This window comes from Notamacropus eugenii, chromosome 4 (assembly GCF_028372415.1).
Source record: "Notamacropus eugenii isolate mMacEug1 chromosome 4, mMacEug1.pri_v2, whole genome shotgun sequence".
Taxonomy (NCBI): domain Eukaryota; kingdom Metazoa; phylum Chordata; class Mammalia; order Diprotodontia; family Macropodidae; genus Notamacropus; species Notamacropus eugenii.
In genome coordinates this window covers 189578764-189593717 of record NC_092875.1, presented here as the reverse complement: position 1 = coordinate 189593717, position 14954 = coordinate 189578764, and the positions used below count along the sequence as shown (strand labels likewise).

General features: G+C 37.5%; 1 long non-coding RNA gene across 3 annotated transcripts in view; it reads left to right on the top strand.

Moving 5' to 3' along the window:
• Nucleotides 1-14475, top strand: part of LOC140500876 (uncharacterized) — a 177531-nt gene extending 163056 nt beyond the window's left edge. For 2 of the 3 annotated variants that reach the window (XR_011965923.1, XR_011965924.1), the window contains one exon: nucleotides 14182-14475. This is a non-coding gene — a long non-coding RNA (uncharacterized lncRNA). Of the gene's footprint in view, nucleotides 1-1719; nucleotides 2224-14181 lie in introns of those variants that run through there. The other variant, XR_011965925.1, reaches the window with a different exon arrangement.
• The last annotated feature ends 479 nt before the right edge of the window (nucleotides 14476-14954 follow it).

Here is a 14954-nt window from a genome sequence, read left to right as displayed (position 1 = left end):
CTCCACTCCTGAGTGATAAACGTACAAATTAGCTATAGTTTGGATAAAGAAGAAATAATTAGAAAATGATATTTGAGCTGAGTTTTGATGAAACTATAGATTCTAAGTTTCATCTGTAAGATGTTATACATTGCACATGTGTTGGGACTTTTTCAATGTATCATTCAGTTATGCTGATTTTCCCCCCTCTTTAAAAAATACTGCTTGCTATATGGTATAGGTCTTGGGGAAAGGGAGGAGAAATAATAAAGGGGATAACTATGATGATATAAGAAACAGAAGACATCTATAAAAAATTTATTATAAAAAACAAATGAACAATCCAGCTGTAAAATGGGAATGATAATAATAGTACCTACCTTGCAGTGTTGTTGTGAGGATCAAATGAGATAACGTTTGTGAAGTGCTTAGCATAGTCTCTAGCACGCAGGAGGTGCTTTTGTAAATGCTTGTTCCCTGCATCCTCCTCACCTTGAAAATTCCCTCCATGTCTAGCCTTCAAGTCCTCAGTCCAGCCATGTTTTTATTTCTATCCAGGTTTCACTTTGGACTCTCTTCTCCTTCCTCCCTTTTCCAACTTTTTATTTTCCTTTTATGTGTTGTCTTCTCTCCATTAAAATATAACACCTTAAGGACAGGGACTGTTGTTTTCTTTCTGTTTATATTTGTATTCTCAGAATTTATCAGTGCCTAGACACATGGTAAATGCTTAATAAGTCTTTGTTGACTTGAAATGGTTTGTCATTTGTGAGATACAAGAAAACCAGTTTCTTGGGAGTTAAGACACATGAAAGTTGTAAAAAGTTTTAAATATCAAACAAAAGCATTTTTATCTGATCTTAGAGGTCATAAAGAATCACTTAATTTATTGATTACACTAGCATGGTTTGACCTATGCTTTAGCAATCTCACTTTGGTAGCTATAGGGAACATATTTTAGAGAGAGGAGACGCTAGAGGTAAAGAGATCAATTAGGAGCATAGTACAATAGTTCATATCAGATGTAATGACCATAAGGTAGTGATCATGGGGGGAATGAAGGGGACAGATGTAAGAAATGTTGTAGAAGTAGAATCAATGTCAATATTCCTTCCAAAACAACGCACCCATGCCTTTCAATCTGTGCAAATCTTGTTCATTTGACATGAGGACATCTATCCTACATACTGGAGACCTTAATTTCACTTGACATTGCAAGAATATCAGTGGAACACATGAGCTACCCATAAGTAATCCCTCAGTCTTGTCACAAAGCCAGCTTATTTTCTTTTGACTTATATATTTCCTTGATGTATGTTACTTCAATCTCATTCTCCTTTGTAATCTTTTCTTTGTAATGTCTTGAGACTTACCCACACTTCCCATGCACCTCTACATTGCCTTCTGGATTAATAGTAATTTTTCTTTGAATATTGTCAGGGTTCCATGACTTTCAGCCATACAACAGCACCAGTACAACATTCCTGGGGGAAGTTTGGGGTCATTAAAGAGTTTCTCTATTCCCCAAGGGTAATCTAGACTGCTCTCCTTCCCCTATTAAATTACAGACCCAATGCTCTTTAGTACATTTGTAGTATATAGTTAAGTCATAAATGTTGATTACAAACCCTCCAGGTTATCTATATAACTGCATTTCATCATTTGCACAATAGACTTTCTTTATCTGTTTGGTTTTTTCCTGTGTGGGTGGTTAGGCTGAACTCTTTTGATCTCATTCAGGAGGCTTTCCTACGTTCCAGAGCTTGTTGCAAGTCATCGCAATGTCATCTCCATACAGGAACACCTGGAGGAGCTCATCAGATGTAGTAAATCCACTTTCCAACTTGGAGTCAGCATTGGACCTCTTCCATGACAGTGGTCAACATGTTTCATGAACATATATCTCCTTGTTCTAGTCTTTGACCAATGTTGGTTTTCAGAAGATCATTGGACACCTTTGTTACCTTTAATGCTATTTCTTTCAAAGAATTTGGCATAATTTTTACATATGAATAGGATATACTTGGAGGAGGAGAGTACTTGAGGGGACATTTTGCTCTATGATTGATAAACTACCAATTTATCCAAAGAATATCACCTCCTTGAAGGCAGGGACCATTTGATTTTTGTCAACCCCTGAGCCTGACATGGTGCCTGACACATAACAGAAACTTAACTTATTGTTTGAAACTTGTTGTTTGATTCAAAGTTTTTAATAGTCAATAAACAATGGTGTCGTTTGTATTCCTCTATCTTTCAGTCAATTATGTGATGTGCCGTGCTATATATTTACTGACTGATTGAAATTTGAAAAGGCCTGCCTATTCCTCTTAATGCCCCCAGAAATGGTACCTTAAATATACCGTATATGATTATCACTAAAACTTTACATAAATGAAAAAATAGGCATATGGGTCATAGCTGTCAATACTTTCTTATTATTGGTTATTTTGGGTTTGCTTCAATCCCAAGAGTTTTCTAATGCTTTCAGATGCTTTGATAACCCATTCCTCAAAGCCCTTGGAAGTGTGTTGCCAAATTTCTTTATCTACGCTTGATCTAATACTGTGGGGTAGATGAAGTTACATAAAAGGCAGGGACCACATCCCTAGGTTTGAGGTGAGTCTAAGCTACATACAAATGTATTATCTTCACTTCTCCCTCATCCCTTAAATACTGAGTCTGATGCCGGAGCTAAGGTTAGGTGTTATCTTTTATTCATGGTGTAGAACACTGCTCTATCTAGCCCCCTCCTCACAGTATATATACATTTTGAAAAGGAGAGGCAACAATGCTGATAGAAATTTCAGCAATAAATTCCACATGAGTTAAAAGCATTACAATTGAAATAGCTTTCATTGGCCCAGTGTCCTCTTAACAAAAAACCACATGTAGGCCCTTGCTCTCTTGTTATATGTCACATGCACCACAATCCATTAATGAAATTATCCTGTTTACTAGCAAGAAAGCTTCTTTGCCTGTGGCTGCAAGACTCAAGATACCTATTCTTAATTTTCTTCCTGTTATGAATGGTTTAAGTCATTCTAGAAAACTGCTTAGTTGAAACAAAAACCCTCAAATCAGACTTCTGAAGCACAGATCTAGCAAGGGGCTGCTGGGAAACTAGCATTAGACAGCACATTCTAATGTGCAGAAACATCCTTCAGGTGTGGATAGTTCTTTTCAAACAAGATTATGGTGTAAATGTGTCTAAAAGGCAAGGTCATAAGGAGCACTAGGCCCTAAAAATGGCAGCTCTAACACAGATAGTTAGAACCTGTGTATAGTCTGAGAAGGATTGCTGGTTACCCAGTGCCCTTTGTACCCCATACCCAGAACAGTAGACATCTAACATAGGATTATGTTCAAGTAATGATGAATAAATGAAAAAGCATTTGTGAAAAATTTACCCTGTGCCAAACACTGGGGAATCAAATAAAACGGAGAAGAAACTCTTCCCTCAAAAAAAACATGAATACGTATGTCTACCTATCGATCATCTGTCTACCTCTATATAGACATGTGTGTATGTATACGTATTATTATGTATGTACATTGTATATATATATATGTGTGTGTTATATACACATGTGTATGTATAGTACATTGTGTCATGTATACACATATATGTGCATATAAGTAAATGCCTATTTATACACATGTGTAATATGCACACACTTGCATATATGTGTAAATGGGTATATGTACACACAAACGCATAATACACCTTCTATCCATCCATCCATCCATATACACATTTTCATGGAAATGGTGGCCAGGGTTTTTGGTTTGGAAAGTTACAGGGATGATGAAGGGAATCATAAGGAAATAAATTAACATATCCTTTCTAGTAGCAATGGCAGTATTAATTTGATTTTGGTTATAGAACTAGAAATCAGGGAGATGGGGAGCATGATCGATGTGACAAAGCAATTCATAAAAAGATGGCCATGTGGCAAAAAAAAACAAAACAAAAAACTTTGGCTTAATGTGGACTAAATAAAGAATACCATATGAATACCATACTAATCCAGACAAGGGGGTCCCAAAGTAGGAGTTACAGAGTTGAAAGGGTTAAATCCTCCAAGACAATAAATTGAATATGTATTGAGCATGCAGGTAAGCCCCCTAGCTCTAATTCATAGGAGATTTTCTAGGGCCCATGCACAAGAACCTATCTACTTAAGAAATAATTGTAGACCTCATGGAGAAGAAATGGAAATGCAAACCCAGAGAGACCTGCAAAACCAAGTATCCACTGTAGGGAACTATATTCACCAAGGATTGTTCACCAGATGGAGATGCTGAAGCTGTAACACAACCATAAAAGGGAGAAGCAAACCTATGGACCTTGCCCTTGTGTGTACCACAGAAATCAGCCCAGCAGGGTGCTACGTACACCAAGAAGCAGCCCGAGTCTACCAGTATTTCTTTCATCAAATAAAATCTATCCTCTGTTTGGTGTCTTGTCAGCCTGACTGCTTGAAGGAGAGCTGAGGGACATTTTAGGAAGTGCTAAACAAGTCAGATGAAGATATTCTCAGGGTTCCCCTGGGATAAGCCAGAGACATGTTGTATAAGAGTTTTGGGACCAATTGAGACATGAGTAAGAAAACAGATTCTTGTTGTTGCAAAATATTTCAAGGTCATTTACTCCAACCCACTTGTTTTAACAAAAAAGGAAATGGGTCCAATCAGTCAATAGGCTTTTACTAAATACCTACTATGTATCAGGGATTGTGTTGTCACTTGAACTACAAAAACAAAATGTCAAAAGACAGTCTTTGCCCTTAAGAAGCTCACAATCTAATAAATGAGATAACTTGTAAAATTATATACGTGTATATACATGTATATATAACATATATAAAACATGTGCAAACATGCTGTATCAAGAGGAATTGGGAAAAGTCTCCTGTAGAAGGTGGGATTTTAGTTGGGACTTGAAGGAAGGCAGAGATAAGCATATACACAGATATATGAATACAAGATAATATGAGGAGGGAGGGTGAGCATTAGCTTCCTGTAGGAGGCAATACCCTGAGCTCTGAAGGAAGATAAAGATTGTAAGAGGTAGAGGTGAAGAGGGAGCACATTTCAGGTACATGGGGTCGTATGATGCAAAGTCAAGAAAACAGAAATGGAGGCTGAGTTTAGGAAATAATAAGTAGACCAGTTTGACTGAAATATTATTGGAATATTAATCCTATGGGGAAAATGAGTTGTGATTTCAAAATCCCTAATTACAAAAGGACTTTGGTATGGAAACTATTCCTAACTTGGAGATTGACATATACATATATCATAGGATTATGGGAGATGGTATATTGTATGCAGGAAACAGTAATTAGACCAATTTAGTTGAAACATAGAATATGTGAGAGGGAGTAATGTTAAATCAATATAGAAAGAAATGCTGGAATTTGAAACTATGCCCAAAGGGCAATCGAACTGTGCATATCCTTTGATCCAGCAATACCATTACTAGGTCTATATCTGAAAGAGATAAAAAAGGGGGAGAGAGAGGAGAAAGGACCTACTTGTACAAAAATATTTATAGCAGCTTTTTTTGTGGTGGGAAAGAATTGGAAATTGAAGGGATGCTCATTAATTGGGGAATGGCTGAACAAGTTATGGTATATGAATGTAATGGAATACTATTGTGCTATAAGAAATGATGAGTAGGCAGACTTCAGAAAAACTCATGAATTGGCACCAAGTAAAGTGAGCAGAACCAGGAGAATACCATACACGTAAAGCAATATTGTACAATGATCAGCTATGAATGACTTAGCTTTTCTCAGCCATGCAATGATTCAAGACAATTCCAAAGAACTTATGATAAAAAATGCTATCCACATCTAGAGAAAGAACTGATGCAGTCTGAATGCACATAAATACATACTATTTTCACTTTATTTTTTCATGTTTTTTTTCTTTTGGTCTGTTTTTTTCTTTCACAATATGACAATTCATGGAACTATATGTTTTATATGTGTGTAATGTACATATTACATATGTACATATGCTATGTTATATAATATATTACATATGTCTATATAATATATAATTACACATATGTGTTTCATATACATGAATACACATATATAAACAATGTCAAATTGCTTATTGTTTTAGGGTGAGGGGAGGTGCAGGAGAAAAGGAGAAAATTTGGAACTTGAAGTATTTTAAGAATGAATGTTGAAATTTGTTTTACACGTAATTAGAAAAAATAAAATAACATATGAAAAAGAAATGCTGGGGTCAAGTTAGAAAGGATTTAAACATTCTACATGGAAGAGTTTGTATTTTATCCTAGCAGCAATAGGGAATTATTAAAACTCCTTGAGCAGAGCAGTGATGTTGTCCAACTTGTACTTTAAGAATATCACTTTGGCAGTTGTGGAGAAACCAGAAGCAGGGAAACCAAGCTGACTGTTGGAAAGTGATGAGGGTCTGAACTAGGGAGATATTCCATAGGTGGAGAGAAGAGGATAATGAAATTGACAGAATTTGGTGACTGACTTTCAAGAGTGAGGGAGGGTAAAATCTTGAATACAAGTTTGAGGCTGTGAGTTCATATGTCTAGAAGGTGGTGATACCCTCAAGGGAACAGGGGAATTTGGAGAAGGGGAAAATAGTGAATTCCAGAACTTGTCCCATGCCCTTTTTTGCTTTTGTTTCCTCATCTTTCAGATGGTTGAGAGAATGGGACACAGAAAATAAAAATGTAGCTGTACCTTTACAGGAAATTAGTCAAAAGCAATTTAAATAGACTTGAACAGAGTTAGAAAAGCTACATTTCTCAACTGAATGTTTATCCAAAGGACAGTCTGATTTCTGTACCATTTTAGTTCATAAAATTATTTTGCTAAGAGTGCACTCAGAACCATGTCAGATTTCAAGGAAATCATATATTTTTTTAACTTTAGGGAAAGTTAGTTCTCAGAATTCTTGAAGGACTAAATATGTCTTCAGTTAGTAAAAGCCAGTTTTATTTAGTGAGGTAAACATAAGAAATTGAAAAGGGCTCTCATCACATGTTGAAATAGGGGGAAATCAAATATTTAATATTCAACAACAAACCTGCAGAGCAATTACATTGCTGGGAAATGCCGCACAGGGTAACAAAGTTCCCAGGACAACTCAAAAATGTTTCCATTACTTTGTCTGTCAATCAGTCCTGCCAATGATCTAATTAGAGGATTTTAGGAAAGGGAAAAATTTCTCTGAGGAAAAATGCTGCAGCCAAACCAGTAAACCATCTTCCACCCTCCCCTTTCTGCTCCAAAGAAGAGATCTTTAAAAAAAAAAAGTAATTAATGCATCACAGGAAAGAAGTATTTTGTGTATATTTAACTTCTTTACATTCATCAACTCTCTTTCTCTCTCTGAGTTTAAGCTTCTAGAAGTCAGGCATTATCTCACTTTAATTCATTCCACAGAAAGGAAGAGGTTTACACAGGAGGAAGGGAGGATGATATAAGAGACAACAGAAGAATGAAGGCTCTGTGGTAGATCTGCTTGCCTCAGTTTCCCCAACTGTGAAAGAGTTAATAATTACACCTACATCTTAGGGTTGTGGTGAGGATCAAATGACAGAAGATTTATAAAGTGTTTAGCACAGTGCCTAACATATAGTAGGCACTTAATAATTGTTTGCTTCTTTCCTTTCTCCCATCGGTCTACAAACATATTTTTTGCTGTTATTGGATCCTTTCCATTGTATCTGACTCTCTGTGACCCCATTTGTGTTGGTTTGGTTTTTTTTTTTTTTTTTGACAAGAAACTGGAGTGGTTTGCCATTTCATTTTCCAGCTCATTTTAACGGATAAGAAAAGTGAGGCAAACAGCTAGTAAGTTTCTGAGGCCAGATTTGAACTCCTGAATACAGTGATCTATCCATTGTGCCACCTAGCTGCCCCCTATTTTTTCTTTAAATGAAGGAATGAAGAAGATCAAACAAGTAGTACTCTGATGTTTAGGTAGGTAGATAAAGATAGATAATTTATTAAGCAATTGCTATGTGCCAAACACTGAGTATATAAACAGAAGAAATAATGTGTGTGTGTTCGTCCTTCACTGCCAAAGAAGACCAGGCCAATCAGAGAAATAGTGACATGACTTGCACTTGAGTTTGCTTTGAGTGAGGGAAGGCTGTGTAGGTCACCAGCCTCACTTCTCCTCCAGAATCATCTGAATCCAGTGATCAGATATTCATCAAGATGACTGGAGATGACCCAGGATGAGGCAATTGGGGTTAAGTGACTTGCCCAAGGTCACACAGCTAGTGAGTCAAGTGTCTGAGGTGACATTTGAACTCAGATCCTCCTGACTCCTGCACTGGTACTGTAGCCACTGTACCACCTAGCTACTCCCTAGAAGAAATAATAGTTTCAGTCTTCATAGAGTGCATTTTCATGGGGAAAGAAAATACATAAAGTGGCACTGCAAAAAGGGTGGAGGGGAGGAGGAGAGGAAGGGAAGACCCCATGGCGTAGGCTTCTCAAGATGGCGGTGTGGCAAATGAGGAGAAAGAAGATTCCAGACGGTCTAGTCATGAGGGAGGCCAGAGGGGATAATGAGACATAGGCCTCCTTAGGGAAGGTCCTCTGTCTAATTTTATTCCGTTTTCATTTTTGTACTCTAATATCGAGTGATCCTTAGTGACTGGGGGCTTCTGTGGCCCTTCTCCTCTGCTACTGAGTAACAAACATCACTGAGTAGCATCTGAAAGTGATGTCTTGTAGTAATGCGTAGGCCTCACTATGCTTTGCAGAGGCAGGTACTTGCTGGAGGAGGAACCCACAGAGAAGAAGGAGTAGAATTTAGATTGAAATCAGTAAATTCGAAACAGGTGTTTCTATTACTAATGAGTTGGTGGCATAGATAAGAACCAGGGCCCTCCAAGGTCAGAGCAGGATGAAAGGTTGAAGGACAGGGGCTTGATAGGTATCTCTTGGGTAGCAGTGAAAGATGAGAAGGGATGGAGAAGAGCCGGGATCTTCCCATGACAGAATCTGGGGATGAAAGTTCCGTCACGGAACTGAGTCAACAAGCAATTGCCTATGACCTTTCTCTCTTCTACATCATTGTTCTTTACATTTCCTGATCTTTCTCTGATCTGAGTTCAAATCTGGCCTCAAACACTTAACACTTACTAGCTGTGTGACTCTTGACAAGTCACTTAACCCCAAATTCCTCTTTAAAAAAAAAAGAAAAGAGTAAAAGGAGAGGCAGCTAGGTAGTGCAGTGGATCATCAGTCCTGGAGTCCTGAGGAATTTATCTCTTTCTGCCTCTTTTCCTTTCTCTTTGGTCATAGTATATAAGTGAGAGCCTTCTATATTATTTATTGCACTTATTAAATACATCTTATAGTTTCCTGTTCTGAACTTTAAAAGTAAAGCCAACATTTTCTATTTCTTACTTTAAAAAAACACAAACTAAACACACAGCTTAAATCATTTATCAGTTTTTATTTTTATGTGGCCATGGAATGATTTTCCCCCCTTCAGGGTCAATAGCTCCAAACAGGAGGGAAAAAAGTTCCCCACCCCTGCCTGAGGGATATTGATTGAGTAAAGAAAAAAATGCAAGAAGCACTGAGTTAAAAAGTCTCTCAAAACTACTTCAAACAGCTTGTTTTTATGAAATATTTTTGCTGGGGTGATGTGAGAGAATAGCCCTTTTCTGCCTCTGTTGGAAATTGTCTGTTATCTTTATTATGTGCTTAAGATACTTTATATAGTACACACACACACACACACACACACACACACACACACACACACATATGTTCTGGAAGAGGCAGTGTGGTACAGTGAGAGGAGTTTTGGTTCTGAAGCCAAAAAATCAGGTGCAAATCCTGCCTCTATGAGACTTTGGGCTGGTCTCCATTTCCTCAGATGAGGTATTTGGACTACATGGCCTTAAGGTCCCTTCCAGCTCAAAAATATGATCCTATAAAACCTTTTCTGAAGGGAACCAGTTGAGTAGAAAGAAACCCCTAGTGAAGTGGTCTCATCTAGTAACACAACTAGGAAAGATTTAGAATATGGTCTTCATCTCTACTCTGAAAAGGGGCTAAGAACCAGAGAAAACCCTTTGATAGAAAACAGGAGCTCAATAGGAAATTGAAAAGGGAACAGGGAATAATGAGCAAGGAGTATGGGAGAGAGGGAAGAGGGCAAAGACTGCAGATCTGAAACAACTGAATGTTGTTCAAGGAATTATCTAGAGAAAAATGGCAGGTGCCATCTTGGCAACATGATCACTAAGGAGACTAGACTTTAGAACAAAAGAGAGACATATTGAGCTTCCCTAAAAGGTAGAACTAGTCCTAATAGCAGGATGTGAAACTCTTTCAGTCAAACTAAATGGCACAGAGGGAGACAAGCCAAAGCCATAGCAATATCCAGGAGGCAGCAAAAGGCTGTATGAAGGACAGGGGAGGAATCTTTGGGGACTGGTTAAGGAAGTGCCTTCCCCATTTGAAGGGTTAAGGAAAAAAAAATAAGAACCTTTAGGGGCCAGAGCAGCCCTTGAACTAAAGAGCAGAGGAATCAATAGCTGCAATGGTCAACTTGGGTGGCACATACCCAGAAATAAGACTGGGAGCAGGAACTAGGCAAAAGTAAGGAATCTCCCCCACTCCTTTACCCCCCCTCCACAGAGACATGTACACCCTTAGATCTAAAAGCAAAACCAAGAAAAAAAGAACAAACAAACAAACTCACCCACCTTAGCCTAAAAAATCTGTGTCTTTATTTAGCATCTTGTCCAGACAGGGTTGGGGCAAGGGAAAGAAACTTGGAGTTGGGTGCCCCCTAAAACATGCCAGCCAAGCCAATCTTTGGCTGAACATCAGTTAAAGTTAGAAATCTGAACTCTGTGAACTCATTCACTTCAGTGAATATGTGGTTTTCATTCTGTTTTCTCTCAGTTTCCTAGCAAAAGTTCCTTTTGAAAAATTCCAGCTCTTGAAGGGGCTGTGGGAAAACAGGCATACTACTGTACTATTGGTGAAGCAGTAAATTGGTTCAGCAATTCTGGATAACAATTTGAAATTGTGTAAGAAAATTGTTTAAATTGTTCGTAATCATTTGACCCCATAAAGTATATACCTCAAGGAAGTCAGAAAAAGAAGTAAAGGTCTTGTACCTACCAAAATATTCACAGCAGCACTTTTTTGTAGCAGCAAAGTCCTGGAAACTAAGTAGGTACCCTCTGATATGGGGAATGGCTGAAGAATTTGTGATACGTAAAGTTAATGAGATATGATTGTGCTGTAAGAAATGATAAATTCAGAGAAACATGAGATATGTATGAACTGCTATTCCCAAATAAGACCATAACATCAGGGAAGTGACACCATGACATAAGAATGAATTGGGTTTAACTGAGGGAGGGCTGCGCAAAGTCACCAGCCTTACTTTCTCCTCAGGAGCCATCTGGGTCCAGTGGTCAGGACAACTGGACATGGCCCTTATATGAAATAATACAGCATGAAATAAGAGAAACCAGAAGAATATGTACATATATGTATATGAATATGTAACTACACATATTCATACACATATATGTGTATGTTTGTATATATATATATACACACATACATACATGCATACATATATATACATATGTAATATATATATATGTATATGTCACTAAAAGAAAAACTGGAAAACCAACAATGACATTGAATAGTGAAATAAAACCGGTAAATAACAAACCGTATCACTGTCTTTTCTGTAGACAGGTGGAAGACTACTTGGGCAGAATGTTGAATATGATGATTCAGTCACTCTATTGGTTGTTTTCACTTAACTGTTTTTTGTTTATTGCAAGTAATGGTTCAATTTTAAGGAGGGGGGTTGAGTGAAGGAGGCTACATTTGGAAATTACTGTGATTGATTGATTTAGGGCAGATTTTAAATAGCATTTTTAATAGTATTTTTCCCCAATTACGTCGAGACAATTTTTAGTATTCATTTTTACAAGATTGTGAGTTTCAAATTTTTTCTCCTTTCCTGTCTCCCCTCTTCCAAAAATGGTAGGCAATTTGATATAGGTTATAAATGGGCCGTCATGTAAAACATATTTCCATATTAGTCATAGTTGTGAAAGAAGAAAGAGATCAAAAGGAAAAAAAAACTATAAAAAAGAATAAAGTAAGTGAAAAAAATATGCTTCAATCTGCATTCAGAGTCCATCAGTTTTTTATATGGATATGGATAGCATTTTCCTTCATGAGCACTTTGTACTTGTTTAAGATCATTGTGTTGCTGAGAAGAGCTAAATCATCCATAGCTGTTCATCACACAATGTTGCTGATACTGTGTACAACGTTTTCCTGGTTCTGCTAATTTCACTTTGCATTAGTTCACAGAAATCTTTCCAGGTTTTTCTAAAATCTACTTTTTCATCATTTCTTATTGCACAACAGTATTCCATTACCACAGTTTGTCCAGCAATTCCCCAACTGATGGACATCCCCTCAGTTCCCAATATTTTGCCACTACAAAAAGGGCTGCTAGAAATTTTGTACATGTAGGTCCTTTCTCCTTTTTTATGATCTCTTGGGATATAGACTTAGAAGTGGTATTGCTGGATCAAAGGCTATGAATAGTTTGGTTGCCCTTGGGCATAATTCCAAACTGCTCTCTAGAATATTGAATCAGTTCACAACTCTACCAACTCTACTAATGCATTAGTTTTCCTTACTTCCTCTCCAACATTTATCATTTTCCTTTTCTGTCATATTAGACAATCTGATAGGTGTGAGGTGATAGCTTAAAGTTATTTTACTTTGCATTTCTCTAATTAAAAGTGATTTAGAGAACTTCATCATATGCCTACAGCTAGTTTTGATTTCTTCCTCTGAAAACTTGCCTTTTCATGTCCTTTGAGTATTTCTCATTTGGGGAATGGCTTATATTCTTATAAATTTGATTCAGTTCTCTATATATTTGGGAAATGAGGCCTCGATCAGAGACATTTGCTCTAAAAAGTGTTTCCCATCTTTCTGCTTTCCTTCTAATGTTGGTTCTATTGGTTTTGTTTATGCAAAAGCTTTATAATTTAATGTAATTAAAATTATTGTTTTACATTTCATAACACTCTCTATCTCTTATTTGGTCATGAATTCTTTCCCATTCCATATATCTGACAGGTATACTCTTTCTTGCTCTTCTAATTTGCTTATGGTGTCACCTAATTATTGTGTTTTAAAAACAAAAAAGCATTAATAAAATTTATTTTATGAAAAAAGAAAAATTTCAGCCCCATCTTGCCTGAACTAAGAGGAAAAGAGTTTAGGATATCAGTGTACTCCAGGTACAGTGGACCAGACCAACTTGAGACTCTAAGAAAGAATTAATGAGTCTTTAGCACCAGCTAGAATGGGAATCTCAGAAGAACTGGGATCTAGAACAGCTGTTGGCAATGGTTAGAAGAGCTGGAGCTCTTAAAGGGAAAGGGCAGAATTTCAGAATAACTTTTTTCTCAATTATACAGCCTCAATTGTATCTGCACTATCAAATACCCCTTAATGCTTGCACCTGCCTTCCGTTTATTATCTCCAGTTTATTCTGTATATATCTTGTTTGTACGAAGGTGTTTGCATGTTGTCTCCCTCGTTAGATTACAAGCTCCTTGAGGGTAGGGACTTTTTTTGGCCTTTCTTTGTGCTCCTCATCACTTAGCATCATGCCTGACACATTCAGTGCTTAATAAATACAAGTTGACTTGATTTGACCAAGCATAGCCAGAGAACAGCAAGACCCCTTCTCTGGAAGAAGGAGACATAGGCACTAGACAAATACCCTTTCAACTTGCCTTCCCATAGACTAGTGAGTAGAAGAGGGCTTATGAAAAACACCCACAGAGCCATTATTGCTGATATTTACCTTTATGTTCTGCATTATCTCATTTAATCCTCACAATCACAGTGAGATAAATGCTATAGCTCTCAGTATTCCAATTTTACAGATGAAACTAAGGGGTGGGGAGAGTGTTCTGGAGCCAGAAATTAGCTCTAAGAGAGCTGATTGTTAAATTTTCAGTGTGAATATTTACATATCAGAAATTGCTATAAATCAGGACTTGACATGTTTTTTTATAGATTGTCTAGACTTAAGAAAATCATGGAGAAAATATTAATGATGCAGTTTAAACTTTGAAAAGTGTGTTCTGCTTTTCAGAGAGACCATCGTTCAACATTACCAGCACACCACTGAGGCTCGGTGAGGAAGATGATTCATTTGTGGCTACAAAGGAGACAGACTTTGAACCCAGATCTCTCCTGACTTCTGATTCATCATCCTTTCCACTACACAAAACTCCCTCTCATATTCGGAGAAGTTCCCTACACAGCTACAAAGATGGCCTTCCCAGAGCTCTAAGAGGTTACTTGAGGTGGGGGGTGGTAGAGAAGAGCAACTCCTCAAGGACCCAACACACAGTCAGCATTAAACTAATGTTTTTTCATTCATTCATTCATTCCTCAGTTAAATCAATTCTCCAACTACCATTCTAACAATTTGTGCTTTGTCACCTGAGTCAGCTCTCTGTCACAGACCATCAGATTCTATTATAGGAAAATGTCCAAATGAGCCGACTTGTCCATGCCTAAAACAGTGTGGTCCTCGAAGAAATCCAGGTTTATTATCCCATACTATCTCAGAGAGTAAGCAATAGGCAGTGGGGTAGAACTGTGCCCCAACACTCACACAGACAGACACAGACACAGACACAGACACAGACACACACACACACACACACACACACACACACACACCATTCATAGGAAATGACAAATGACAGCCCAGTTTTCCTGTTCTGTTCCATGGTCAGACAAGCCTTTTCCAAAAAGACATTTGCTTCATTCAAATTATGTCATGGATCATTTTTCAGGCCCCTGTTGAAGTGACTTATTTATTGTCACCTGGGCTAGTGTTATATTCTGCACAAGGGG